General features: G+C 39.0%; 1 long non-coding RNA gene across 1 annotated transcript in view; it reads right to left on the reverse strand.

Moving 5' to 3' along the window:
* Positions 1-6,344: 6,344 nt before the first annotated feature.
* LOC107310830 (uncharacterized) overlaps positions 6,345-14,430 on the reverse strand; it is a 44,242-nt gene continuing 36,156 nt past the window's right edge. The window contains exons 3-4 of the long non-coding RNA XR_001553746.3: positions 8,713-8,911; positions 6,345-6,893 (exon numbers count right to left, since the gene is read on the reverse strand). This is a non-coding gene — a long non-coding RNA (uncharacterized LOC107310830). The remainder of the gene's footprint in view (positions 6,894-8,712; positions 8,912-14,430) is intronic.

The following is a 14,430-nucleotide window of genomic DNA, read 5'->3' on the forward strand; positions in this document are numbered from 1 at the left end:
ACAAACACTTCATTATTTTATTACTTTATAACAATAAAATTGTGAATTCCAGTTATTAACAGTCCATCGTGGTGAACATTTAACATGATTTACTTGTTAATTAGGGAGCACTTTCTGAGGCTGAAATAGTTCACTTTTATCAAGAAGAAAGTCATCATCTTTTTTTCCCCATAAACTGTGAATCCTTGAAGGGCTTAACAAGCTACGAGGCTGACTTTGCAATCATTACACTCAGTAAAAACTGAGACTATTAAAGTTTATTTTACTGATAGAGCAGCTAACATGGTGCACTGTCTCAATGTTCTTGGGGATACAATAGGCTGGGTTTTATTACTAGTTAGTTTTATCTGTACCTTCTCCTGAAGGTTGATGGAGATTTGTGAATGGCTGGTCAATCATAAACATGCAATCTTAAAATCTGGAGAATGACTTAACATGGGGCAGACAGTGCTTTGACCCTCTGAAGGTGACTTTGCACAGAGCAGAGCAGCATGTTGCCTTTCCTTCAGCCTATTGACAGAATGACTCACAATATTAGGGAGGGAAAAAGTTTGAGAAGTGTTGAGCAGAGATATATCATCAGCCACAAGCAGATTTCCACAGGTTATCTGAGAAAGAGAATACCCCCAGTACAGTTCACACTGGGTTAGGTTACCAGGTTGGGTTGTTTCTTCTTTAACTGTTCCCAAAGTTCAACACCCTTGCACAGAAACTGGAATGTCAAGGCACACCGAAATAGATTCCTGACACTGCAACTAGAAGCATTATACAAATAATTATATTTCTAGTTCATGTATACTATTCAAGTACAGAAAAGAGCTGTTTAACTTATATTTTGCAAACAAAAAATGCATTAGTGAGCAAGCAAAGCCAGTCTAAAGGAGGAGGGACAGATTCAGAAGTTTTATCCCAAGCCTCACATTTGCTGCCCAATAGAAATAAGGATGATAGCCCATGGGCAAAAGATCTGATAGCATTTTTCATTAATTATACATACATTTATTAAAAATATTCAGAACGGGCTGGACAAGCCTTGATGGATTTCAAAGGTTCTCAAACTCTATGTACTAAATAGCCCAAATTTATTAAAATTCATCTTTCAGCTGTATATACTGTACATTGCAACTCCAATAACTTCCCATAAATTGATGATCTTAGAAATGTAGATTAATTGAGGCAATGAAATAGCAGCTACAGTAAAGAAATTACATATTCCCTTTCATAACTTCTTCCTTGAACTTTCAGATTTATTGGTGGTGGCAAATTCTCTAAAACAAACCAGCAAGAGAATATAAACTCATATAGCATTTATTAACTCCAACAGTAGACTTGATAAATGGTTGCATGTTGATTTTTCTTCCCATCACATGCCATTCTGAAGCAACCAAACACACGGTTGAGCATTGTGGTTGGGAACTTTGCTTGTTAAAGAAAAACGAGAAAGAAGCAAGCGTAATTTGGTTTGTCATCCTTCTTTGCCAGCAAACTACAGATGCCTTTGGGAACAGAGCATTTGCTTCCTGAGACAAGTAATTTTTTGCTTTTTAAGAAGTAATAAACCCAGCATAGCTCATGGGCCGTTTAGTTTCCTGAACAGACTTTGATGCTTTAAGCATATGCCCAGCATTACATGGATGATTTCTTACTCAGTTGGCTCTGGATGGCTCCAAACCATACACTTACTGGAAAATTTTTATGCTGTGAAAGCAGTTATGCAGTCAGCTAGCTAAACAGCAAAAGCATAAAAATCAAGAGTTCTTGGTGAGGGATGCTGAGTTATGTTCTTTGCTAATCACATCTACATTTCTACAAGAAAATTCACCAACAAATAAGTTGTTACAAGATCACAGCCTGTGAAAGCAGCATGGGCCCAGAGCATGCACAAAAAGTTACCACGAGCAGAATCAAAACTAAACACTGAAGTCCCTGTTCCCGCCCCCCACTACCAGCAGTTAACTCACAAGCAGCCTTTTTTCTAGAACCATTATTAAGGAAAAGAGGCAGCAGAAACGATTGCCTTTGGCCAGTTTTTGGATCACCTAAGAAAGATATTAGACACAGACTGGTTACAAAGAAGGAATAGCTTACCCTTTTCCAAGGATCAGTGCTTTCCAGAAACATCTAAAGAAGACCACCTCCAAGTACAGATATTTCCCCATCAACTGCCAGCCACTAAATGAGGTTAGGTAGGGGTGGACCTGGCCCTGCTCCTTTTGGTGGCACAAGCAAATTACTTGCACCTGTGCTCCCAGGGCTGGCCCCAGCCTTCACCGCATGCTCAACCAATGGTTCAGGTCATGACCTAATGGCTCCTACATGCCACCCTGTCCCCTCTTTGTACCATCTCTTCATGCCCCACCTTTGTATTGACTGAGGCCAGGCTCACCATCTGGGAAGTGCAAGAAGAGGTGGATAAAATGCAAATACTTCAGGGGAGTGCTCCACCTTACACTGCAGGCCCCATTCTTCTTTTCCTTCATGCAGTGTGTTCAGGCACATAACAACAACTGCTACAGCAGCATGGCTGCTCCTAAATCTCTGAAAAGCCAGACTCTGGTAGCTCCCAAATCTTGAAGATTGTTTTCTATCAGTAGAAAGGTAGTTACATGATGCTGATTATCATTCAGAAAGCACACATCTAATATAACTGCACTAGCCCAGTTACAGAGCTAAGAGAATCAATAATAACAGTAACAGAAAACAATAATGATGAAGCAGCTCAGTGTCTGCATTTAAAATGAGATGGAAGTACCTGGCTCCAAATTAATTTTAAAAAAAAGCATCAGCAAGTAAAGTTGTTTTTTTTTTTCCCCACAACTTCTCCTGTTCAACCTTTCAGCTGCCTTTAAACGACTCACAGCTTTAAAACCTTGTCAAAGAGAACAGCCGTGGATTTTTTGGAAGTGCTAACTTCACTCTCACGATAACCTCGTATCTCACTAACTGTTATAACAATTTATTTTGTGCTAAGTTTTATATAAGTTCTTCAGAATTGAAAAGCATTTTTAAATGGGCACTGTTAGGTAAGTCATGAGGAGCTTCCTATGTACTAAGGAACAGCAGAAACAGGGCAGCTTCCAGAAGAAAGGCGAGCAGAGGGCAGCTGCAATGCAAGATGAACAGCCTCACAAGCAGAACTCGGCCATATAACACTAGAGCAGGGAAAGACTAATAACAGTAGCAAAAAGTCCTGCAGATGGACCAGGCAAGAACGAGGCAAGGAAACAGACTGAGGTCAATTCAGCCAACTCAAAGAACAAACTGGGAGCAGAACTGCAAGCAAATACACCAACAGCATAACACAGGTAAGAAGAAACCACACCACAGTTTTAGCAGAGCTTCAGCAGTGACATCCAGGGGATGGAGGGCCAGGTGGCAGCAGGTCCCAGGTGAGGCTGATTAGGGCAATTAAGGTTTATTGATGTCTCTGGGGGCCCTGACACAGTGTTTTGTTTGAATGAGCTTTAGTGATCAAAGCCTTTTAGAGAGCACACCCTAGCAACTGAATATTGCATCGTAAGATATATCAACTGATTTCTTGCTTAAGCCAAAGACTTACATGGTGTAGATTAATGGAAATCTATCTCACAAATAATTCTAAACACATTGCACATAAAATCCATAGGAAAGTCAGTGGGAAACAGCAACCTACAATTAATAAGCTTCCAAATTGCATACTTTGAAGTAAGTCTCTGTGTTTTGGTCTGCTTTCGTAACATCTTCATTCTGACAATGAACAAGAGGCCAGCTGTATTGCCATTACCATATTACCATCAGAGATCACATCCAAAACTCAACCTGGAAGAAATAACACAGAAAGAGGTTGACCCCAAGAGCTCTTTCCATGTTAGCAACACTGGAAGTCAGCAGAAAATCTGAGCAGCAGCTTGTTTTCCCTGCCTGCAATATGTATGGTCTGTGGGCATCTCTATGAGCTACCTGCACACATAATAGTGTAGTTACCAGCTCCTCAGCCGGCCTTAACCTTGGTACAGATATTCCTTGAAGTTTACTGCATCAAGACCTATTTCTCCAGTATCGTTCCCTGCAAATATAGACTTTCACCTCTCCCATGCAAGTAATGTTTTACATTTTCTATGTATGGGATTTAGAGAAAAAGCCTTCAAAATGTGTAAGAAAAAAGATGGCTTGGTTTCCTTTTTTTTTTTCAAATAAATAAAAGGTATGAGATTGTGAGTTGTTCCTTCACTTCTGAAAAACCTTCCTTCAAGCCCTGAAGATAATTTGTTCTCCTCCACTATATTCCTTTTTAAACTTCTTTATGCAGTGTTCCAGAATATATCAAAAAACCATCTTTGATTCTAAAAGTACTCATCACTCCCTCTTGAATAACACTGGACCATTGGTATAGTTGCACTTCACATGAAGCAAAGCCCAATTAGAAGAATGTACCCATCAAGTACATCATCAGCCTGCTTAAAGGAGGGCACTTTGCTTCACAGAACGTTAGAAAAAAACCTCAGAAGACTGAGCACTCCAAACATACTTGCCACTGTTTTTGTAGGCTATCGCTGCTTGAAGCCACACGTTGGAAACTAGTTTCAGATAATAAATGTGATAATAGATGTGATTTTTTAAAGATATATTTTTATAGAATGTAAAATAATTTTCAAACTTAAGCCAAAGATCATGCAGACAACAAGACAGCAAGTATGGCTCTCACACTGAAAAGGAATAACGCCTGCCTGCTTTCACAGCGATATGCCACCACACGTGTACATGGAGACAGTGCAGCCACATGAAGCAGCAGCATGAAACTGCAGATGAAGGAGCTTTTTCTCCCTCCTCCTTCTATTATACCTCATGTGGTGACATTGACTCAGCAGCAAGCGAGGCAGATTCATCCACTGAAACAGAACAGCTTTAAGTGCTTCCACTATAAGCAACAGCAGAAAAAAAGACACAAAAACAAATGTCCCTAACAAACAGCACTGCCTATTAATATTCCTGCACTACTGTCAAGTTTCAGGGCTATCATTTTCTGTGCATTTTTTTTCCTGTTACTTTCATCTGCCAGAAACACCCACTGAGGGCAGACAGCTAACTTTTCTTTTGGCAGAGAAAAGCTCTACAGAACTTGAAGCCTACATTTCTCAAGAGTTCTGCTCAGCTGCTGTAAAATTTGATGAGTGAAAACACCATTTCTACATCCACACTTTTTTTGACAGTCATAGACGTTTTTTCTGACCCTCCTGTGCAGCGAAACACCACAGTCTTCTTCCAGCTTTAAATCAAACAGAGCCAAGAAAGAAACAAAATCTCTAACCTTATTGTGGTGGTACTATTGCTTTCATTACTATGATCTTTTATCCTTATTCCTTGCTAATATTAAATAGCAGCTATGATATAGGCCTGAATGAGACTGATCTTTATTCTTGTTTTCCAGAAACAGACAGATGCCATAGTTTGCCATTCCTCAATTCCTTAAAAAGGGCAGAAGCAGGAACTTACTGAGTTCTGCCCAGCTGCTGCACAACCACTCACCTGCTTTTATTGGAAATCAAGTTGCACTCACTCTGCCTTCATCACTGAGATCTTTACTTGTCTCAGTGAAGCCAAGGCAAGAGCTACATGGACAATACAGATTACAAAAACGAATGCAGGATTGAGTAATGGCTGTGATACCAGCCTATCCCAGCTGTGCAGGTAGAGTCAACACTACACTGCTAGATGCATGATGACTGAATTGAGAGGTGACACTGCACAGTCCTTGCCAAGGGACAAGATAGAAAATAAAACATTTTCAAGTGCCCTGGGAATCAACAAAGGAACGACAAAAATATCCTAATATAAAAAAGTCACAGTTTAATAAATACTGTCCTTTCAAGGTGGTGGATGCAAATTCACAGAACATCATGCTTTGTTTGCCCTGGTGCTCAGAGAATTATTCATTTAATGATATTTCCTGATGTGACTGTAATCTCACATTAGTTGATAATTTAGCCAACGTGTTCTTTGCGTTGACAATTTTATGAGATAAATTCTAATTATAAACAGCAAGCAGCAATTAAGACATCGGCAGTGAATTGTGTTTGATAGGTGGTCATTTTGAAGGACTGTCTCACTGATGTCTTTATTATTTTTCTCTCTCACCCACCTATACACAAACTTTCATTAACATTAGCTTCTTGCATGGTTTTGAAAATGCAGGCCTGGTAGCAGCAACATGAGTTTAGCAGTCCCTGTGCAGACTTCCAGCCATTACAAGAGCTCAAGTCTCACTTGTTCCCTGCTCTCTTTGAACACTGACAATGAATCACATCAACTTGTGCCAGATGCCAAAGCTGTTTTATGCTGTCAATAAATATTCAGAGGAGACTTGCTTCAGATAAAGGCAGCCATTTATTTCAAACAATGATCTAAGCAGGGTTCAGACCTAGAGGTAAGAGGATATTGGACTAATTTACTGCATATCCTTCATCACGTCAATCCTGGGAACATGAAGTCATATTTTAGGAATGAGAATAAATATTTTTTTCACTGGTCCTAATGCATGCCAGCCTCATCCTGGCATCTTTATAACTAGGAACAATTCACTGGCATTCATTAGAGTGCACATGCACAACAATTTCAGGACAACAATTTCTGTTCTATTATAATAGGATCAAACTCTCTCTTTCCTTTTTTGTAATGCTAGTTTATGTTCCAGGATTTAAATAAATTTTGTCTCTCATGCTGGACTATAGATACTGGTCAACAGCCCTGGTTAATTCCCACAGCAGGGTATTTTGAAGTCTTTTCCTCCTTCATCTTCACATCAGATCATTTTAATTCCGGCAGAGACTGAGAGAAGCGATGCTGATTTCCCCAGATGGTTCTGCTTTCTTAGAACCCTGATGGAATGACAATTACAGCTGTGGAGATAGGCAAAACTGTGAAATAAATGATAGAAAAAACAATAACTAGATTTCACTGGCATGCACAAGCTAACTGAAGCGATCATATGATTCATTATTGGCCCCGTGCACAATGCTGCCAGGCATATCTTTCATTCTTCATCAGATTTCACTAGGCCTCTTCCAGACCTCTTTTCTATGAATTCAAAATGATTGGCAAATTCCTAAAGTAAGAAAAATGCTTTTCTTCCACACTTCTCCCCTGTGACAAATGGGGTGTTATCAGCAAGGGAAAATCCATTTACTGGATTATCGAAGATGCTGCTTCTTGGTATTTCCTTCAGGAACATGTGAAGTTCTTTCTAATTTTAAGACAGTTTTGCTGCACTACTGATAGGAGTGGGGTCCCTTGAACGATACCAGCAGCCAAATCCAAAACCAGAGCCAGCTGACTTACGGATAGGCTGTGGCTGTCTCACAGTCACTGACAGTACTGAATAAATATGGACAGTATTTTTTTGAGCAGGATTGAAAGGCCTCAGAACAGCTCGTATATGCTCAGAAATAGGAAAATAAAAGCAAATCATGGCCATCGACAGATAAGAAGTACAATAGACTGTTGAAGTGGGAGGGAGTTGGGGAAATTGTCATTTATACTGAAGTATTTTAGTTTCCTGTGAAGTTGCTGATTCAACACCAAACTTGTAACAGCTTTTTTATTTGTATATATCCTAGGATAATAATAGGTATGGCTAGTAATCAGCCCAGCAGCTATTCATGAGATCTTCTCTGATTATGCCTATTTCTTTCTAATACAAGACTTTCTATGAGGTGCCCATTAGCAGCACAGTTAACAGAAATCAGAGAGCAGGCTTGCTTTCATCCTACACCTTGATAATGGAGCACAAATTCAGCTAAACAGGGAGTGCCTATGGCAGCCAAGTTGTCAGTTAAACAGGCAAGTCAGCAGAGACTCAGCCTAGCAGACATCCATGTGTGAAGCATCTGCATAAAGCAGGGCTGTCTCATATCCCCTGCTGACTTTAGACTCTTAACTAGAATGCACTACAATTTATCCTACCCTCCAGCTGAGCTAATGGTGGAGCAGGCCACTCCTGGGATTGTTATTTTTCATTACTATTTTATAACGCCTGCTGGTGTTATTTTAGCAGCTGCTTGCATGAGGGAGTAACTAAAAGCCAGACCACCTTTGTGGCATCAGCACAAGCGTATGGGAGCTGCTGAACCACAACCTGTACCTCCAATTGACCACCCAAGGCGAGCAATAAGTCAGCCCTGGGAGCACAAGCGAAGGCAATTCTCCTGTGCAACTGGAAGGTGTGGAGCCTGGCCGCACCTCTCTTAGACCCTATTTAAGAGCTGACTACCAGTAGGCTCTCTTTTGGAGATTGCTCCTTGTGGAGACTTTCAGTGAGCCCCGAATAAGGGTAAGATCCATCTATTCCTGTCTAACATAGCAACCTGTTTAGCCTAACTCTTCTGTATGTTTCTTAATGATAACATTGGTATATTCACTGGTTACACAATGAGGCACGTGCACTGGGAACAGAGACCAAGGACAGAATGATGCTGCGTATCTGTGTCAGTGCTAGTATTACTGCAGGATGACATAGGTGCTAGTATCATGCAAGTTCTATAAATGCAGGAATCACCTTTTCATAAATTGGCTGAATAAACCTACAGTTACACTTGATTATTGAGTATCTTGGGTACCTGCAGCTCTAACTAAACTGCAATGGTAGAAGCTTCAGCTGAAAGAAAAACTACTAAGAGCTCCAGCAGCATAGCACAGGATAAAACCTGTCAAGCAGGAGAAATACCAGCAAATCCTTACCATTTTTAAAGTGTAGTTTGTTCCCTTTTTGTAAAGGGTTCTCCAGTGTGAGGCCTGGGAGGCACTGACTGAGGTAGCTGAGTCATTCAGAAGATCTCTCCAGTCCTGTGCTCCTACTCTACTCTGTGCATTCCAAACATCAGAACTGATCATGAGCAGGTGCCAAGTGGTATGATCACACTGTCCTTCTTGTATTGGCCTACAGGAGAAGAAACGTGGAAACATTTGATAAGAAAATGATCAGTGAACAATTGTAGTAGCATGAATGACAGGGTTATATGCTGAACAGTTTCCTTGGCTGGGGGTATCTGCTTTCAGACACCTAATACACAGCATAATACCAAATTTACCTAAAGTTTTACAGAAGTTACAGGACTCCCACTTGGATTCTCTCATTTCCTTCAATAGCTTTCTCTTCCATTCTACCTCAGTGTCCAACTGCTGTGCACTACACCCAGCACTCCCCATCCTCTGCTGTTCTGCACTTAAATCCCTTCCCCACAACTCCTTCCCAGTCTCCCCATGGACACAGTTCAGTCGAAGAAAATCACCCTGGTGCAATTTGATACCAGCACAGAATGGAGGAGATCTCTTCTGTTCTGCAAACTGTCCAGGGTCTCCAGAATCTCAGAGGGCTCTGGGAAATAAAACCGAGTCCTTTTCCAGCAATTCTGACAAAGGAATCTGAAAACTCTAGAGTCTGGCACCTACATCACTGTTGTGGGGTATGTGGGAAATGGCTTTTCACTTTTCCTCATGTTAATCATCACAGACAACACAGTCAGAAACTCAAGGGATCTCCCAAGCAAGTTCCATGGTTTGAGATGTACTGTCTTTCCCTTGGGGAAGAAAAAACCCAAAATCTCTTATCTGTGAAATGATCTAATTGCCCCACAGTTGGTTTCTGTAAGTTAGCTCAAGTATATTTCTGCTAAACCTTTTTAGCTTTATAAAGCAGCATCTTATTAAAATCCCCTTATTAAAGTTTCCTTTTATCTCATGAACATTCAGCTTGGGCTGGAAAGAAAACAGTAAAATCAGTATATTCTACCACCTCAATGAGCAGAGTCACCTGCAGAACAGTGAATTACTGTACTGGTAAAACACATTCACAATTAATACACTATTGATATAACCAATGTAAAATATTTAAAGTGCAGCATCAACATCTATTACAAAATCAATATTATTGAAGTAACAGTAAAAATAAGTGAATTTCATCACATGCTAAATAATTAGTGTATTTGTTTTTTTTTTTAAAAAAGATGTGTATTTACATGAAATAACACTGCAGAAAAATATGATAAGCTAAAAATACCTACAGAGGGACAATATAATTTGAGACAGGCAGGGTATTAATTGGAAGGTGATATTTCTGAGGTGATAAACAGGTCAGTATGAACGCTTTCATTTTATCAGACATTGCAATAGGTGCCATGCAGGTTACTTAACCTGTATCTGAAATGCAAAACAGGAATTGTCCTGTTTTCACCGAAAATGTGATTATAACTAGTAGATTATATACTATGAGGACAAAACAGATGTTAGATAGTGTGATAGGTGTGTATTTTGCTGTGACCTAATGTAGGTCACTCAGTGATGAGATGCCTCAGCATTAAGAATAATGAGCAATCACACTCTCCAAACTCAGACTGCTATAAAACCTCAGCCTTTTCTCTTTCCTTTCTATTATGCCCTTTCATCTGATTTAAATGTAGTATATTTTCATATTGGTTTGTATGGTTTTAATCTGATTCCAAAACACATGAAAAATATATATATACATGATACACTGGGCAAATAATGGGACTATATACTACTTGTCATCCCTTTAATAAAAATAGTGAAAAGTTAGAACATCAGGCATCTTATTTTAGGTCCTTGTATATATTTTTAGTATGATTACAGCCCTTCCAGTTATTACAGACTTCACAGAGATGATTCAACTTTCTTATCACATCACAACAAACTGCTGGACATCTAAACCTCTACTCTCTGCGAACAGACATAGCAGATATGTACAGAGATTATTAGCACAGATACTCCATTGTGAGGGTTGCATCCAAATAATCTGAAGTCATACATGCCTGCTTTCCTCCAAGAGCACAGCTTTAGCAATGGAATTTCCTGCTGCTTTAGCCTACAGATCTCTTGAAATTTCCTCCATGCTCCCACTTGCTTTCACTCCATAAATTCTTAAGAGGTGGCCTTGAAGTTGAACCCTGGCTGATAAATTTTGAGGTTTGGTGGTTGGTTGGGTTTTGTTTAATTTTGCTTTGTTTTGGCAGTTCTACTCTCCTTACTGTAAGTACACAACAGTGAAAAGTTTCTGAGGAAGAATGATAATCTGGAAACTCTTATTCAAGTAATGGCATAAATACCAACAGTTCTGCTTGATTTCTCTTGAAATATTCCACCCTACAAACTGCAATATTATACCAGAACCAACTGCAAATCAACTAATGTCTCAGAAATCATGTAATTGCTGCACTACATTGCTTCTGGTACCACTGCAAGCTACTACAGATTCATTTAGAGTACATCTGCTGCTCCAAGCTGAAATAAGGCGCCTATCAAATTCTAGTCATAATGGGCAGTGAGGAACAGGGGCTGTGGTGGATTTTTAGTACTGTTTGATATCATCCAAAGCTCAATAGCTCCAAGAATTCAAGAAACACAGTTTAGCCTGCAAAATCACTTCCTAAAGCTGTGAACATCTGGGTTCTCCATGGAACACCCTATTCCTTTAAAACCTCAGTCTTTTTGTTGTCTTTACGAGTCTAAAAATTCACTGGCCTGGTGACAAAAATAGAATGGCTCCTATGACTGAGGAACAAGCCTGATGTTCTCCTTCTATTTCTGTGCACCCTCTCTATTGTTCACAAGTATTTCAGACTTTCAAAGAAGGAAAAAAGAAGCATTTTCATGACATGAGAAGACAGGCTGTATTTAACAGGGGAATAGAAGATTTATTCCTCTAGTGGCAGATACAGTTGTAGGTACATTATTATTATTTCCTTCTTATTTAATGCTTTTGAAGAAGTCTCCTTACACGTAGCTGGGAAGCTGGTCACGAGCCAGTAGCATGTGCTTGCAGCCTGGAAGGCCAACACTATTCCTGTATCAATAAAAGGGGTGGCCAGCAGGGAGAGGGAGATATGGTGGCAAAGGGAAAATGTGGTGGGAGTAAAAAGGAAAAGGACTGTAAAGAAGGTTAAATATATAAACAATGGATTTTGGTGAAAACTTTCCTGTTTTACTTGACACTATTGTCATAAAAGCTCACACAATCAAAGATCTAGATGAATAAACACACCTTGTATCAAGGCTGATTATACAAAGGTATGCTGTATAATTAGCATTTTACCTACTACTCTTACGTTAATGAATACCTACAACAGTGCAAAATTATCTCACAGCTCTTATCAGCAAGACCACGCTTACCATCATTAGGAAATATACTATAGGAGTTCCAATGAGCTTTCCATCCTTATTTTTATTATATTTTTACCTTAAGCTTCTAAGTTTACTTTTATTTTAGTACCATTATTCTGCTTAGTCTTACACTTTGCATTTGATTGCAGGTCCACTCCAATCATATTTTCCAAAAAATTAAAGCCCCCTTCCAAGGACTTTGGTTGCATATTATGACACAGTGTCGTACCACTGTTGTTGAGTTATAACAGAGTTGCAAGCAACGAGTTGTAGTCTGAAACACTTAATCATGAAGCTACACAAACAGGCAAAATGAAAGGAAAAGGAATTAAATGTACACACTGAAATTATATTTCTTTTGATACAACTCAACTGTCAAGTCTCTGCTGAAAATTAGCAGCTAGCTAAGTTGGCTCAAACCCTTCTTGATTACAATTTAATTATAGGATTATAAATGTGATGTCATTTAGCATTTTGACAGTCAAGTTAACCAGATACATCACTTAGCACATCAGCTCAAGCTCGTAAAGTTACACGCATAAAAGGCAAATTATACTTATCTCAAGCATCCCTTCTAGAGCGTGCTTTGTATCTCTGCGGGTTCAGAAGACTGAACAAATTTCAGGACTTCTTTTCTTGTGGTCCCAGGTCTCCTTCAAAAATCAGGGTCAGATTATTGTCTTTTCAGAGCTAAAGTTTCACAGTGAATCCTGCCCTTCCTCAAAACTGGTAAGGATTTCCACATCAACAAAAATGGGGGTGTGTGAGAGCCTCCTTCAACCCAAAGGGGCTCTTCACTGTCCAGAAATTAGATGGATGGTTTCTCTCACAGGTGAAGGTGTCTCAAAGTTCAAAGAGTATGCTTAATTCTGAGGACTGGTGAAAAATTAGACAAATGACAGAATTCAGGGCTGGGGCCAAGAGAAAAAAAAAGGTAATAGCAGGATGGCACTGTTGTGGGAAAGCTGTTGCTGTTCTGACCTTTTTGTCTCTTACACTAGTTCCATGCTGACCATAAGGTTCCTGTTTATTAATTGTTGCTTCTAATCAACAAAGTTTGAACTCTGCTACCCAAGTCAGAATGGATTTCAGGTGTGGAGGTACAAACTGACAGAAATTTTGGTCCTTAAGAGGACAAATTCCAGATAAATCTTTTAAAAATTAAGGATGCAACATGCTATTCAAAGACAGAATTTTGTTAGGTCTGCTTCTTCATCTCTAATCTGAGGTAGAAATGAGAAGACTTGTAGCAACTTTTAGATCTTGATTAATGGGTCCAGACCAGGAAACACTGCAGTCTGCTAAGCAGTGGTGATAGCAACACACTGGACTAATTACAAATATCCTTTAGATGAGCAAAACTTTAAAACTGCCATGGATTTAAGCCATATTGTAAATTTAATCGCAATTATTCACACACAAGTGGAATGTGCCATTTCCCCTCTCTACTGAAGTTCATTTATTCTCTTTTAATGCCACCACACATCATTTGGCAAGGACCAGTGTTATTGCAACTTTATAATATCATTTCTGGAGAGCAGTCATTTTGGCACAGCAATATATGAGACTGTACCATATGGCATCCGCATGTAAAGGGGATGGGATCTTCTTTCCTCTTCACAATGCTTTACATAAAAGTGATCATATGAGTGATATATCACTATGTCTTCTATGAAGTATTTGAAATTGGGAGTTTTTGTCAAATCTCCAGTCACTAAAAAATTCCCAGGCATTAAAGACTGGAGTCTCATTATTGCTATGCCTGCCAATGCTAAAAATTAACTTAAATTTCAAGATGATAAATTTAAATTACAATCCAAAGTAAATCTTTTAATTCAGTGAGTTTCATTTCACTTGAAAAGGTAGAAACACAAACAACAAAGGTGCATGAGTCAGATCACCATCTTTCAAGAATGGTCAAGCAACTCGATCATCAATTTCTGGATGGTATCAACAGAAACCAAAAAGGAAATTTTATATGAAAAATACTCAAAGTTATTCAGTTTTGGCAAATATTTTTATAAATCTGATTCATTAAGCAAAAATAATTCTGTATAATCTAGCAGTTCTGAAACTTTAAACATTCTACCAAAAATTGTTAAGGATGGAAAACTGTAAATGATAGTTTTATATTCTTAAGACACAATCTTGACATAGAAAACATACAAGGAGATAATTCTGAAGCTTGTGGAAGGGAGTAATAAAATGAAATATACTGTAATTACTTCAACAGAAAAGGTGTTGACTAAAATAGTTCTGGAAATTTCTGGAATAATATGTACA

The sequence above is a fragment of the Coturnix japonica genome, chromosome 3 (assembly GCF_054131305.1).
Source record: "Coturnix japonica strain WE chromosome 3, WE-NBRP24, whole genome shotgun sequence".
In the NCBI taxonomy this organism is placed as follows: domain Eukaryota; kingdom Metazoa; phylum Chordata; class Aves; order Galliformes; family Phasianidae; genus Coturnix; species Coturnix japonica.